The sequence below is a fragment of the Mustelus asterias genome, chromosome 18 (assembly GCF_964213995.1).
Source record: "Mustelus asterias chromosome 18, sMusAst1.hap1.1, whole genome shotgun sequence".
In the NCBI taxonomy this organism is placed as follows: Eukaryota; Metazoa; Chordata; class Chondrichthyes; order Carcharhiniformes; family Triakidae; genus Mustelus; species Mustelus asterias.
The window spans coordinates 54064069-54079792 of NC_135818.1; the positions used below are offsets into that span (position 1 = coordinate 54064069).

Below are 15724 nucleotides of genomic sequence, written 5' to 3' on the forward strand. Positions count from 1 at the left end.
GCATGATAAAGTATTGGTCAGCTAACAGGAAGCGAAGAGTAGATCTAAGGGGACGGCACAGTGGTTAGCACTGTTGCCTCACAGTGCCAGGGTCCTAGGTTCAATTCCGGTCTCGGGTCACTGTCTGTGTGGAGTTTGCACATTCTCCCCGTATGCTCCGGTTTCCTCCCACAGTCCAAAGATATGCGGGTTAGGTGGATTGGCCATGCTAAATTGACCCTTAATGTCAGGGGTAATAGCAGGGTAAATGCATTGGGTTACGGGAATAGGGCCTGGGTGGGATTATGGTCAGTACAGACTTGATGGGCCGAATGGCCTCCTTCTGCACTGTAGGGATTCTATGATTCTATAATCACAATGTCACTTTGGAGGTTATTCATGCTGAATCAGAAAGTGAAAGAAGAATTGTACAGCGCAGAAGATAACCTACAAAAATATGAAATTGCTTTTCCTTCCTTCACTAAGAAATATTATCACCTCACAGCACAGGCTCTTAAACCTGCAAACCTCAAGCTTAAGATAACCTAACCCAATAAGCAGCTAAAGTAAGTTTATTCCCAAAAGATTTACAACCACTCTCCAAATAGTTCCTCTTTATATTTGGGTTTACGCCCATAAGTGTCGCTCACACAGTTTTCCCCTTAAGGGTGATGCAAATATATATTTTTGTGTAACCACATGACTAAGATGCACCCAATATAGGAAATAAGAACTGAATGACTTAACAGTAGAGAGTAGGCTGGAGGACGTGGTGAATCTGAACTTGTTGCACTTATATTTTAGCCTTTGTATGATTGACTATTGGTCAATTAATGAATGTGCAAAGTTACTAAAAGACATTGTGGTTATCATGAATTCTAAGGGTTACACTGCCATATATAGAAACCTGGAAGAGTACTTCACTAGCTGACAAATTTACACTAATGTAGACAACATAACTCAGATATTTTTACAGGTAGTTATTAGCCTACTCTCAATCATCGGTAAAGTGATGGAAGGAGTTGTCAACAGTTCAAATAACTGGCACCTACTCACTAATACCACTCCGATGATACTGAGATTGGTTGCAACCAGCACCACCCAGCTTGAGGTTTGCAGGTTTAAGAGCCCGTGCTGCAAGGTGACAATATTTCTTAGTGAAGGCGGTAAAAGTAATTTCATATTTTTGTAGGCTGTGCTGTGCAATTGCTTCTTTCACTTTCCGATTCAGCTGATGAAGCTCCAAAGTGACATTGTGATTATAGAATGTCAAGGAACTGTTTTGCAATCTGGTAGATTAAATTTAAAAACATGGAAGGTGTTGTGAAATGTACTGTTGCATACATTAGTGTAAATTTGTCAGCTAACGAAGTACTCTTCCAAGTTTCTATATATGGCAGTGTAAACCTTAGAATTCATGATAACCATAATGTCTTTTAGTAACTTTGCACATTCATTGCAACCTTAGTGCAATCATTAACACAAGACCTGATATCCCAGGGGTGAGGTGGAAGTGAAAGTCCTTGATATCGAGACATTTTATTGAGGATGAAGAAGCTCTAGTAAAATTGGAATCAGTGGAGATACGTTCTGTGTCTGGAATCATACCTGGCAGAGAGCAGGTTTAGGCTTATAATACAAGTTGTATCTCATACTGTTTCTGACCCAGGTCCAATATTTTAGAAAACGAGCTTCTCGGTCAATATTTTCTTCCCCAGCTTTGCTCTCAGTGGAATTTAGGATGTGATTTTGTGGTTTTTCTTCTCTTTCCAAGTTCCATCCATCATGATGAAGTGCTTCGAAAGGTTAGTCACGGCACGAATCAATTCCAGCCTCCCGGACTACCTGGATCCACTACAGTTTGCCTACCGCCGCAACAGGTCCACAGCAGATGCCATTTCCCCGGCCCTGCACTCAACCCTGGAACACCTAGATAACAAGGACATCTATGTCAGACTCCTATTTATTGACTACAGCTCAGCCTTCAACACTATTATTCCCACGAAACTCATCTCCAAACACTGTGGCCTGGGCCTCGGCACCTCCCTCTGCGACTAGATCCTGAACTTCCTAACTCACAGACCACAATCAGTAAGAATAGGCATCAACACCTCCTCCACGATCATCCTCAACACCAGTGCCCCACAAGGCTGTGTTCCCAGCCCCCTATTATACACCTTATACACCTATGACTGTGCGGCCAAATTCCCCTCCAATTCGATTTTCAAGTTTGCTGACGACACCACCGTAGTGGGTCGGATCTCAAACAATGATGAGACAGAGTACAGGAATGAGATAGAGAATCTGGTGAACTGGTGCGGCAACAATAATCTCTCCCTCAATGTCAACAAAACGAAGAAGATTGTCATCGACTTCAGGAAGCGTAAAGGAGAACACGCCCCTGTCTACATCAATGGGGATGAAGTAGAAAGGGTCGAGAGCTTCAAGTTTTCAGGTGTCCAGATCACCCAGGGTAATGGTCTGGGGACCTGGGTTCAAATCCCACCATGGCAGATGGTGAAATTTGAATTCAATAAAATATCTGGAATGAAAAAGTGACCATGAAACCATTGGCGATTGTCGTAAATACCCATCTGGTTCACTAATGTAAGGAAACCTGCTGTCCTTACCTGGCCTGGCCTACATGTGACTCCAGATCCACAGCGATGTGATTAACATCCTCAGGGATGGACAATAACCAGCGACTCCCACATCCCATAAACAATGAGAAAAAACAAACTAGGTGTGACAGCCTCCGCCTCAGTCTCAATAGCGGCAGGAAAGCCACAGGGTCGTTAAACAAAACTATTTGGGGCCTTCTGTCTTCGTGTCCCCATTAGTAGCCAGCCTCAATGTTTTATATGCCAGTACCTTATAACTGGGTGCAAGGGATTAAACAGGCTATGTTACAGCAATGCATGCAAGTTCAGGACATGCCCACTCTGCATCAGTTGCCAATGGCATTTCAAAATGGCGAACCACATACACACCCGTGCCACACGGTTCATATTAATGATTGGTTTTTTTTGAAGGAGTTTTTTTTTAAAGGAGTTTTTTTTAAGGCTTCAAATGTCAACTTATGAACAGGCATCTAGAATTCAAATTCCATTTTTAAAATATTGAATGAAGATTATTTCTGGGGAACTTTTTTTGCAGTCAAACTCTTGACATATACAAATTCCACTAGAGTTCAATAATAGCGTTTCCGATGATTCAATCAATTTGTCGTGGTAACTCCCCTTTTACCGCACACACAGCACAGGAAGTAAATGGTGAGTGAAGAAACTGAACAGATCGAGTGGAATAAAGATGCTTTGGAAAGCACAACTTGCTGTGTTTTAAAACCATGAGAGGTTGAATGCAGGAATTCTGCTAAATGAAGGTAAAGGTAAATTACTGTCACAAATCAAATGAAATCTTATAAGGAATCATTGTGATACAATGTGGAAAAAAGAGGATATCATGAACTGTTTTGTTTTCTTTAAAAAAAATAAGATTACCTTCAATTATCTGCTTATCATTGGTGATTATTATCAGTTTTTTGGATGAGAGTAAAAAATAGCAACAACTTTAGCAAACATTAGTAGCATGGGACATTTAAGAAGATAGCAGACTATTGGGATTGCTCTTAGGAGGTCATACATAGGGTGATTGTGCCATGAGTCACCTAGTTGGATTTACCTGAAGAGCAGTGCATTGGACCGATTGGCCTCAGCAACTCCAGCAGTCTAAGCAGAACTCAGCAATGGGCACTGCTGGGACTACAAGGAGGCCCATGGATGAAGCGGACATGGAATCTTGAGAGTGGCAAGCGGGGGTAATGGACAGGGAGGAATTAGAGAACCCAGGAAGGGATGGAAGGGAATTGGGAGTGCGAGTTTTAGAGGTCAGGCAGGGAGGAACACATTAACTTGCACAGGGCACCCCTGTTGATGATTACCCACCTCCCTTTCCTACCCTCCTTTTAAGCAATTTCCTTAACAAAAAAGATCTGCCCACTCTTGCCTTCCTGCTCATGCCAGCTATTATTATGGCACAGATAGCATATTATTCCAGTGAAATAGCTTGGAAACAAGCTCAATTGACTGTCAATTATTCGTAAATGGCAAGCAGGTTCCTTCTTTTAGCGCCCTCCCACTTACCTTGTTATAGGGGGGACAGCTGGGAGGTGGGCATGAAGGTGGTGGGCTTGCCATCCTTCATACTTTACATGCCTCACCCTGCCAAAAACATTGCCAGCAGGAGGGCCGCGAAATCCAGCTCCATGTTCAGGACACCATTGACTGTATTCATGTTGCCATTAGGATGTCAGAAAGGCAGCCAGCTGAACTTGTGAGTAGCAAGGGTGACCACGCCATGAGTCAGGGTCAACTCCCTGGCAGTTGCTGGGGAACTGGATGGAGTCAGTGATGAGAGTTTGTGGTGGAGACCGAAGACAATAGTTTCTGCACATCTAGTACTGAATGCAGACTAAGTCAAGAAGGTCAAGGAATTATAGTTTATCATGTTCATGGTCACATAGGACGACATCAGTGGTTTTGAAAAGGACCTCTGTTGTAAGTGGTGAAAGCAGAAAGTTGATTGGAGGGATTCAAGCATGGAATTGGGCATGAGATTGGGAGGTGAAGCACATTCAAAGACTTGAGAGGAAAGACAGTTTGGAGATGGAGCAGTAGTTTGCAAGGATTGAGGGAGTAAGTTTTTTTTTGAGGAGAGTGGTGATGGCAGCAGATTTGAAAGAGAGAGGGACAGAGCCTTAAGAGAGTGAACATTTAGTAATGTCAGCTCACATAAGAGACAGGGAGGTTGGGCAGTCAGTAGTTTAATGAGAATAGAATCATAGAATCCCTACAATACAGAAGGAGGCCATTCAGCCCATTGACCTGCGCCGACAGCAATCCCACCCAGGCCCTATCGCCGTTACCACCCTGCTAATCCCCCTGATAACAAAGGGCAATTTAGCATGGCCAAATAACCTAACCCGCACATCTTTGGACTGTGGGAGGAAACCAGAGCATCCAGAGGAAACCCACGCAGACACAAGGAGAACGTGCAAATTCCACACAGACCAGTGATCCAAGCTGGGAATCGAACCCAGGTCCCTGGCGCTGTGAGGCAGCAGTGCTAACCACTGTGCCGCTTGATAGGGTTGAAAGGGTAGGAGTTATGGACAAGCTAAGCCCAGAGAGGGCAAGAGGGGAGATAGGGAGATTCCAGTGTTGGCTTTGTGCAGGGGAACCCTTAGAGGAAGCTTGACCTAGTGGACTTGTGGAAGTGAGGGACAAGAGATGATCAGATGGTCTCAATTTTGGTGACAAAGTAGTCCATGTGCTCCTCACACATATTGTTGGAGGTGAGGCTGAGCCAATGGTGCTTATGGTGATCCGTCCTGATGTGGCTGTGAATGGCTAAACCAGTTGTCCCCTATAACTGTTCAGGTTTGTGTCGCTGGACTTAAGAGAGTGGGGATGAATGCCATTCTAGACACTCATGTAGGTCCATGAGCTGTGGCCGCCACGTGGGCATACCTGCTATTGTAAGCCATCTGTAGGAGGATTGGAGCCTCTCTGGGTGCTGGGGGTCTCTAACAGGACAATAACAGATCTAGTCCCTTTGAAAAGTAAATTCAAAGTTTTCTGGGCTGTTTTGTGAGTAGCTGCCAGTGACGGGCCATCGATTAGGCTGCTCAGTGCTCGGTACAGCGAGGAGCATGGCTAATGCTCCCCCGTTTCTACCTGAGAATTGGATTTCAACGCCACGCCACTTATGGAGAATCCTGATTTGCATATTTAAACAACAACAACGTTACATTAATGCTTTAACGTAAGGAATGTTGGCAAGTTTTGTGGAGGAAACTGGAACAATGAAGAGTGAGACTCCCCTTGCTGTACCATTTCTTACAGTGAAGCTGTGTCCTGGGCCTGTGCTGCTCTGTCCCGACCTGCTTGGTCGTGGCCTTAGGAATGTCCTGCAGCTTTGGCAGTGCCCTCCTCAAGTCCTTCCCTTCCCTACAAAGAGCTCCAGTGAATCACCTGAAAGTCTGAAGGTTGCCCTATGGTTCATTACTGTGGAGATAACTCTTCACCAACTGTTCAAAAGGAGAATGGCACTGGGAAACCCCAACCCTGAGCGGCACCAATCCAGTTTAGGCCATGGCAGACCTGCCAGAAATTGTGCCATGATAATTGGCAGCCTGCCTGCTTCCCCGTGCCAAAGCAACGGGCAGGCGCACACTCACTATATTAACAAGAAATCTGGGTGTTTGCTCACCCAAGGTTAGGTGGGATTCCAACTCACCCCAATGCGCCATCCATCGGATTCCCCCTGCCACCCTCCACAGCCCGGGTTTCAGGAATGACTGTCTTGGGATGAGAAACGGGGTGGGATTCTCCCAAAAAAATTAGACGTGCCGAATTTGTGTAAAAACTGGAGTAAATCCTGCTGGTTTTTTCAGCGGGATTTTCAAAATGAATCTCCCACACTCTGTGCGCTGCAGAGTGCACTAGCGTGAATCCCATTGAAAATCAGTTGGCGGGGCCTATACCTGCTGGAGAGGGCGGCAGCATAGCGCTGAGTGGGTCACTGCGCATACACCGATCTGTCAGCGCTGAGATCAGCGCATGCACAGTAGCCCTGCACTGCCAGCCTCTCGATCGCTGGCCTGCACAGCAACCCCCTATCGCTGCCTCTCCGACTCCCCGATCACTGGGCTCCCAGATGTGTTCAGGCCAGCCCCAACACTCTCCCGGCCCGCCTTGATCTCCCCCCGGCAATCCCGATCCCCACCCCATCTGCAACCCCGACCCTACCCCCTGCAATTCTCCCCCCTCCCCCACAGTCATGACTCCGCCCCACAGTCACGCCCCCCCTCGCAGCCCTGACACCCCCTTCCCCACCTCAATGGCCAGCCCCAATTGCTGGCCTCCCTCCCTCTGTCACCACTGAGTGCAGAGTGGCAGTGGGACCCCCACCACCACCAATCTCCCCCACATAGGCCCCGCCCCTCTCTGGCCCACCCACTCTGGCCCCTGCCCCCTTGGCACTGCACGATGCCTGGTGAGCAGTGTCAAGGTGCGCATTAGGCAGTGCCAGGGGGCCAGGCTGGCACTGCCAAACTGGCAATGCCCAGGGGGCAATCCCCCTTTACCCCCGACCCTATACAGGCTTCCATGGCCTCTCTTTACTCCAGCGGGATCGGGCCGCAAGCTCCCCGCTAGTAGGGAGCTACTGTAAACCCCGCTGGAGTGAACCACTCCTGGCGGGGTGGGAGAGGCTAGTGGGCGCGGAGATTTCAGTCCCGAGCCCACTAATTACATGGAAATCAATAATTGGATAATTTATACAGCTCTGCGCCAATTTCTGGTGCGTGGCTGAGGGCACCGGAAATCCGGCGGCTGGAGGCCGTGGCGCCCAGCGGGGAGCCCACTAAATGGCCTCCGCTTGAGTTTCCTGGCCCGCTGCTAGAGCAGGGCATCGAGCTGGGAGAATCACCCCCAGTGTTTGCATTACTCAGGCTTGAAAGCCGACAAAGCAGTAGAATTTTGATGACCTCCTCAACGTGCAGGCTTCATTCTGATTTATATTTGTGGCCTTTATGACAGTAAAACATGCAACCGCTTTTATATAACGTTGTTCTTGTGCTGCACTTGCTGAGCTTTTCCTTCTCTCAGTCTTGCCCCACTGGGCATTCAGTCTCCCAGCCCCGTCCTTTGTTTACAATGTCAATAACCAGGCTCTGCTGGCTGAGTGCACATGTTAATGGAATAAGGCAGATGGAATGTTAGTTCTTTCAACATTTGACACATGCTGCAGCTGGGCACACTGGGCCACTCACTTATATGCAGATTAGTCATTTCTACTGTTGACCATGGCTGTATTTTATAAATAGTGCCTTTCAATTGTAACTGGAAAGAGCCTGGACCTCATGAGCTGTGGCTGCCATGTGGGCATACCTGCTGTAGTAAGCCATCTGTAGGAGGATCAGAGCCTCTCTGGTGCCCTCAATTAGGCTGCTCAGTGCCCAGTACAGCAAGGAGCATGACTAATGTTCCCCTGTTTCTACCTGAGCATTGGATTTCAACGTCACTCCACTCACGGAGAATCCTGATTGACATATTTAAACAACAACAACTTGCATTTATACAGTACCTTAATCATGGTAAAACATTGCAAGGTGCTTCACAGAGCTTTACTGAACAAAATTTGGACCAGGAGAAGATATTAGGATAGATGACCAAAACCGTAGTCAAGGAAGTGGGCGGCACAGTGGCACAATGGTTCGCACTGCTGCCTCATGGTGCCAGGGAGCAGGGTTCAATTCAGGCCTTGGGTAGCTGTCTGTGTGCAGTTTATACGTTCTCCTCGTGTCTGTGTAGGTTTCTTCCAGGTGCTCCGGTTTCCTCCCACAGTCCAAAGATGTGTGGGTTAAGTGGATTGGCTATGCTAAATTATCCCTTATGTCCCAAGATGTGTAGGATAGGGGGATTAGCGGGGTAAATACGTGGGGTTATGGGAAAGGGCCTACGTGGGATCCTCTGCTGGAGAGTTGTTGCTGACTCAATGGGCTGAATGGCCTTCCTCTGAACTGTAGAGATTCAATGAAGTAGGTTTTAAGGAGCATCTTAAAGAAGAAACAAAACGTGGTGAGGTTTACGGAGGGAAGGCCTGAGATTAAGGCGCAGGCAGTGAAGGCACAGTGACTAATTGTGGAGTGACTAGAGTCAGGCTGCTCAAGAAGTCAGGATTAGAGAAGTGCAAATATCTCAGAGGGTTGAGAGGGAGATTACAGAAATAGGAAAGGAGAAACCCATGGACGGATATGAAAACAAGATTATGAAAATAGTGGCATCATTTATGGGACCAGTGAGAACTCGGGTGATATGTGAACCGGACTTGCTGTGAGTTCGGACATGGACAGCAGAGTTTTGATGAGCTTCTGTTCACAGAGGATGTAAGATGGGAGGCCGAGTAGCTAGTTTCAGGCAGGGGGATTACTTGTCCACTTTTATCAAAGGGCTGGCTATCTGCACCTCTCCTCCCCCCACAATATTCAATTGATCTTCACTTCTTTTTCAGGCAATGAACAGGTGGTTGGCAGTTAAAAACTGCTCCCAGGGGGTACAAGGTGAAGAACGATGGATGCTCAATCATCCAAAGTCCATTAAAGCTACATAACATCCAACATATCAGGATGCTATCATCAGTAAGGTACTCAGGATGCTTCAGGAGGCAGGATTGGGCCTTGCTGCACGTGATTTTCTAACAAAATTGGTTGAAAAGATAAAGGTGCTGATTGCATGTAACCAAAAAGGGCGGCAGGTGCTCTGGTAGCCATTTTGATTAGTCATCACACAGGACCTGTCAGATACAAGGGTTAGACTCTGTCCAAATGAAAGACCTACATTGATTTCAGGTCTCCTTGCTAGATTGGATTGTGTCTGACGGCAGAATGTAGGGTGATACTTCACAGAGACAATGGAGGCTGCTACCTAAAGGATGTTCGTTACCTAAATGTGCAGCTAGAATGAGCAGGAGTGCTCCTCCTGTCTTTTGAGTTTGCCAGCTGAAGGCTTTTTCCACTGCACCCCCAGCACCTCACTCCGTCCCCACTCCCCCACTCTTCCTCCCCCCCCCCCCCCACTCCCCCACTCTTCCTCCTCCCCCCCCCCCCCCCCCCCCCACTCCCCCTCTCCCAACCACCCTCCAGACTTACCATGGGCTTTGGTGCCGCTATTCCTGATGGCTGAGCTTCATCCTCATGAGGCACAGCGCATTTCGCTTGGGGTGACTGTTGCATCGAGTACGTTAGCGTCATAACTTCCATGTAGTCTTCTTGCATCATCAGTCTTGCTGCCATTATTTCCATTGGAGCCGAGAAGGGCAGGAGGAGATTCATAAAGGTTTTTCCAAATTGCAAGGGTTGTGATTGGATGAATAGGGAAATGTTATCGGGGGGGCAGGGGGTGACAGTGAGTGCTAAGGAATCATCACTTTAAAATGGTCATTAAGAAAGTGAAGTGAGAGATTAGGAAGAGAAGTTTCTTTCCTTGAGATTTGAGGTTGCGGAATGCTTGGTTACTGAGAATGGTTAAAACAGAGACAATTGCATCATTTCCATAGAATTGAACTGAATATGCAGCACAGAAACAGACCATTCAGCCCCACTGATCTCTGTCAATGTTTAAGCTCCTGATGAGCCGATCCGCCCACCCCTCTTCATCTAACCCTATCAGCATAACCTTATATTCATTTCTGCCTAATGTACATATCTGGCTTGCCCTTAAACGCCTCCATTCTATTCACACCAACTACTCCTTGAGGGAGCACAATTTACATCCCAACACCTTTCTGGGTGTGATAATCGTAATAATTGGTGATCACCAAGTTAACAGCAACTATTTATGAACTCACTCAAATTATGTACAGAGTGCTTCAATATGTGTCTTCTCCATTAGCTCTGGGATTGATTCTGATGTTAAAAGTCTGCACTCAGCCTTGGCATTCACAAGCTCCAGTCCCACTGGGCAATCGGGTCACATGACCATCTGGGTACTCACCCCTTGAAGGGGCTTGCTACTACTGGGGAAAAAGGGTTTTCCTAAATTTCCTATTCACTTTTGATTTTGCTTCACCCGCTAAGTGGAAACATATCAATATCTTTCTTGCCAAAAGCCTTTCATAATCCCAGTGAACTCAATCAGATTATCCCTCAACCTTCTCTTTTTCTGGAGAAAAGTGCTACAAAATGCCTGTTCAATATTCCCCGAACTGTATAACCTCCTATTATGTATGGCCTGATGGACTAAGTGGTTAACGCTGCTGCCTCGCAGCGCCAGGGACCTGAGTTTGATTCCCAGCTTGGGTTAACTGTTTGTCCGGAGTCTACATGTTCTCCCCGTGTCTGCGTGGGTTTCCTCCGGGTGCTCTGGTTTCCTCCCACAGTCCGAAAGACGTGCTGGTTAGGTGCATTGGCCATGCTAAATTCTCCCTCAGTGTACTCGAACAGGCGCCGGAGTGTGAGGACTAGGGGATTTTCACAGTAACTTCATTGCAGTGTTAATGTAAGCCTACTTGCGACACTAATAAATAAACTTAAAGAATCACGAGATAGGCTTGATAACTTGAACACTGGGAGCTCTTTATTTAAGGCGTGCACTGATTCACAGTCAAGTCTAAAACTGCCCAACAGGGTCCCACACTGGGAGGAGATAATTGTGATGTGGAGATGCCGGCGTTGGACTAGGGTAAACACAGTAAGAAGTCTAACAACACCAGGTTAAAGTCCAATAGGTTTATTTGGTAGCAAAATCCACTAGCTTTCAGAACAGGCTGTTCCTTCGTCAGGTGGGTAGGAGTTCTGATCACAAACAAGGCACAAAGATACAAACTCAATTTACATGAATAATGATTGGAATGTGAGTCTTTACAGCTGATCAAGTCTTAAAGGTACAGACAATGTGAGTGGAGGGAGCATTAAGCACAGGTTAAAGAGATGTGTATTGTCTCCAGACAGGACAGCTAGTGAGATTTTGCACATCCAGGCAAGTTGTGGGGGTTACAGATAGTGTGACATGAACCCAATATCCCGGTTGAGGCCGTCCTCATGTGTGCGGAACCTGGCTATCAGTCTCTGCTCAGCGACTCTGCGCTGTCATGTGTTGTGAAGGCAGCCTTGGAGAACGCTTACCCAGAGATCAGAGGCCGAATGCCTCATCAGCCTCTGATCTCCGGGTAAGCGTTCTCCAAGGCGGCCTTCACGACACACGACAGCGTAGAGTCGCTGAGCAGAGACTGATAGCCAGGCTCCGCACACATGAGGACAGCCTCAACCGGGATATTGGGTTCATGTCACACTATCTGTAATCCCCACAACGTGCCTGGATGTACAAAATCTCACTGGCTGTCCTGTCTGGAGACAATACACATCTCTTTAACCTGTGCTTAATGCTCCCTCCACTCACATTGTCTGTACCTTTAAGACTTGATTAGCTCTAAAGACTCACATTCCAATCATTATTCATGTAAATTGAGTTTGTGTCTTTGTGCCCTGTTTGTGATCAGAACTCCCACCCACCTGACGAAGGAACAGCCTGTTCCGAAAGCTAGTGGCTTTTGCTACCAAATAAACCTGTTGGACTTTAACCAGGAGATAATTGCCCAGAGGTCACCTGATCCCTACTCTTAAAGGGGCAGTCTGCACCCCAAATCCCAACATACAATATATAGACATATATCACGCATCTTAGTTCTGGTAACCTTGCGTAAATCTTCCTTGCATGTGCACCAGTGCCTCTATACTTTATTTATAATATATAGAGATGAGAACTGTGCACTGTACTCCAAATCTGATCGCACTATGTCAATTTAACATAACTTCGCAGCTTCTCAATTCTGTCCCCCTAGGAATGAATCCAAGTGCTCTGCCAACTATTTTTTTCAAAAGCCTTAATTAACCTGCGTCATTTAAGTGATTTGTGTATCTATATGTCTCGATCCCTTTGCTCCTTCACTTAATTTAAACCCTTATTTTCCCAGGAACATGTAAAGAGAAGAGTGGGACAACATAGGGCTTTGGGGAAGAGAACAAGTCACTGGAATTCTTTTTGAATTGCTCTAAAAAAGAAAATATCGTTAGTTAATGGATGCAAGCCAAGGACAGGAATGGTTCTTATCTATTGTACATAGAGTTCAAAAGCTTATTTACATTTAGAAGTGCCATTTGATCTATATTTTTGTGCCAAATCTCTTTGAACATGCACAGTGGAATATGCAATGCTTTAATGTTGAGTTTCAGAAACACCTTGTTATTAAAATAAATCTGAGATTCTAGGCTCTGGATTAAAGTATGCTTTACATTCCACACAAAGCAAGACAGGGCAAAGCAGAGCTGAAAAAAAACCCACTTAAACCAATTAATGATTTCAAAAATCTCTGGATTATCACCAGAGGGTGATCAAGATCGGGAGTTAACATGTGCAAATATTTGAAGGCTCTAGAACCAGGGACCATAACCTAAAAATTATGGCCAAGTCATAGAAATCATAGAGACCCTATAGTACAGAAGGAGGCCACTTGGCCAATGAATCTGCACCGGCAACAATCCATCCTAGGCCCTATCCCTGTAATCCCCTAACCCATGATTCCTGGGACACCAACGGGCAATTGAGCAGGCCATATGGGCGGCACGGTGGCACAGTGGTTAGCACTGCTGCCTCGCAGCGCCAGGGACCTGGGTTCAATTCCCTGCATGGGCCACTGTCTGTGTGGAGTTTGCACATTCTCCCCGTGTCTGTGTGGGTTTCCTCCGGATGCTCTGGTGTCCTCCCACAGTCCAAAGATGTGACGATTAGGTGTATTGGCCGTGCTAAATTGCCACTTTGTGTCAGGGGACTAGCTAGGGTAAATACATGGAGTTATGGGATTGCGGTGCAGACTCAATGGGCTGAATGGCCTCTTTCTGCACTGTAGGATCCTATGATCTTTGGACTGTGGGAGGAAACCAGAGCACCCGGAGGAAAAACAAGGAGAACATGCAGACTCCGCATAGGCAGTGACCCAGGCCGGGAATCGAACCCGGGCCCCTGGAGCCGTGAGGCAGCAGTGCTAACCACTGTGCCACCTAAAGTCATTCAGGAGAGATGTTAGAAAACACTTCTACGCGCAGAGAGTGGTGGAGGTTTAGAACTCTCTTCTTCAAACGGCGGTATGTGCTGGTTAAGTTGTTAGGTTTAAGTCTGAGATAGACAAATTTAAATTGAGCAGGGGTATCAAGGGATATATGGGCCTAGGGCAGGTACATGGAGTTTAGGCCACAGATCAGCCATGATCTTATTGAATGGCAAAGCAGACTCGAGGAGCTGAATGGCCTCCTCCTGTTCCTATGAGAATTTCCTTGCCTTCCCTAAAATTATCTAACTCCAAGTGATTTTCTTGTAGATTTTTACTTATTTGCGTAAACCTTTGAGTATATTTATTCATCCTTTGCCTCTTAAAATTGTTCAGAATTGGGACGGGGGAGGAGCTGTATTATACACACATGGTGCTAAGCTGAAAATCATTTTTCAAAGATCCCAGAAATTGAATGCTCTTTGTTTTTCGAAACGCACCTGAAGTCACTCTAATGCTTCGCTCACCTCGAACACCTCCCCAGCAACTCCAGGAACCATGCAAGCCAAACATCTTTAGCTTTTAGGCTGTATTGTAGCTCTTGCATGGGCACATAGCCAACTTCTTCATGTACATTTGAAAGCCATGTGTGCCGTGGGAGTAGGGCAGAGAGAGCATACTACTCTCAGATAGTATGTTTTTCCTCCATTCAAAATCTGAAATATGGGCGTGTGTTTTACACAAAAGAGCGTTGGCACCAAAGATTCACAGACAGCATTCAGATTTTTCCAAAAACATTCCAAGAAAAATAAGTCAATATTTCCGAAAAATACATTTCAGTTCAGTTCTTTCCAAAAAATAAAGTCTGTTCATGCATGAAAGATTGTTAAAGAGGTTCCTCCCGACCAGCTTTGCCTGGCTGTGGTTCAATAAAGCAACAAATCAAATCCATGAGTCCATGGCTTTTACTGAACTAGAGTTTTCCTGATATGTTCCATGTGTCTTTGTAATATATTTTTAATGAGCCATTAAAAGCCATTCCTATTGAAATTTTTGTATGATCCTGAACTGTCCTCGGCTGGAAATTTATTTTAAAACTCTGAAAAACATTTTGAAGCAAAGTTGAAACATCAACGGGGGTGAAATTGGTCTGAGGCAGTTTGTGCAAAGTGGGCAATAATGATACAGCAGCTCGTTTTGCACCCAGCACGATTGTCTTGAGGGCGCGGGGCCGAGGAGAAACCATAGGGTGGAGGTGGGGGCAGGGGGCGGGGGGAGCGGGGGGGGGGGGGGGGGGGGGAATCCAGGGCTGAGCAAACATGGGCTGGCCTTGCACAATGACTAGTTCGCAGAGCAGTATCAAATTCCGGGAGGCTTCCTATCCCATCTGCCCTATTGGTCATGACGTGGTGTGCAGGCTGACTTAACTAACGGCAAGTTAAAAATAATTGAGTTTCTTGCCTTGCGCACTTCTGGCCATCCAGGCCGTAAACAGCTGCAAAAACAGAACAGCCAAAACCACTGATTCCTTCAGAAACGCCTTTAATGACACTGTATGGGTTCTGGGTTGGGGGAGATGGGAGGGGGGAGGGAACGGAGTGAATTTCTGTAGAGTCCACTCGTACACGATGATGCACTATCAATAAGGCGAAAGACTACCGATATGCCAATATAAGTGTAGGCTTTTATTCACAACAGAATCAGGAGCAGATCCCAACAATTAACCGACCTGGACTGAACAAGGGGGAGGAGACAGCCACCTTTATACTAGGTGCTGAGGGGAGGAACCAAACTGGAAGGGGATGTGTCCAGGTATGACAAACACACACAACGGTGGTCCATATAGGACAAAGGCACAACTGAGGTCCACCACACACGATAACTTCATTTTTCAGCCTTCTGCAGCTTTTCTTCCAATTTTACGAGGAAAGGTCAAGAGAGTCTTTGCAGAGATTCAACCGTCCTTTGGGACACATGCCAAAATCCATCCCAGATGTGCTAGACAGCTTCTTTCGAGAGATCTTTTTAGGTCTAGCGTGAAAATAACTTAACACTCTCAACTCATTCCTAATAGACCACAACACAAAATCTGTCCATAATTTCACATTAATTGACGAGATGGTTTGTTTTCCCATTACAT

General features: G+C 46.3%; 1 long non-coding RNA gene across 3 annotated transcripts in view; it reads left to right on the forward strand.

The window, feature by feature from the left end:
• The window catches only part of LOC144507158 (uncharacterized), a 111091-nt gene that overhangs the window by 43664 nt on the left and 51703 nt on the right, over nt 1-15724 (forward strand). Inside the window, exons 3-4 of one of the 3 annotated variants that reach the window (XR_013500040.1) lie at nt 1754-9186; nt 12514-14652. This is a non-coding gene — a long non-coding RNA (uncharacterized LOC144507158). Of the gene's footprint in view, nt 1-1753; nt 9611-12513; nt 14653-15724 lie in introns of those variants that run through there. The other 2 variants (XR_013500041.1, XR_013500039.1) reach the window with 2 other exon arrangements.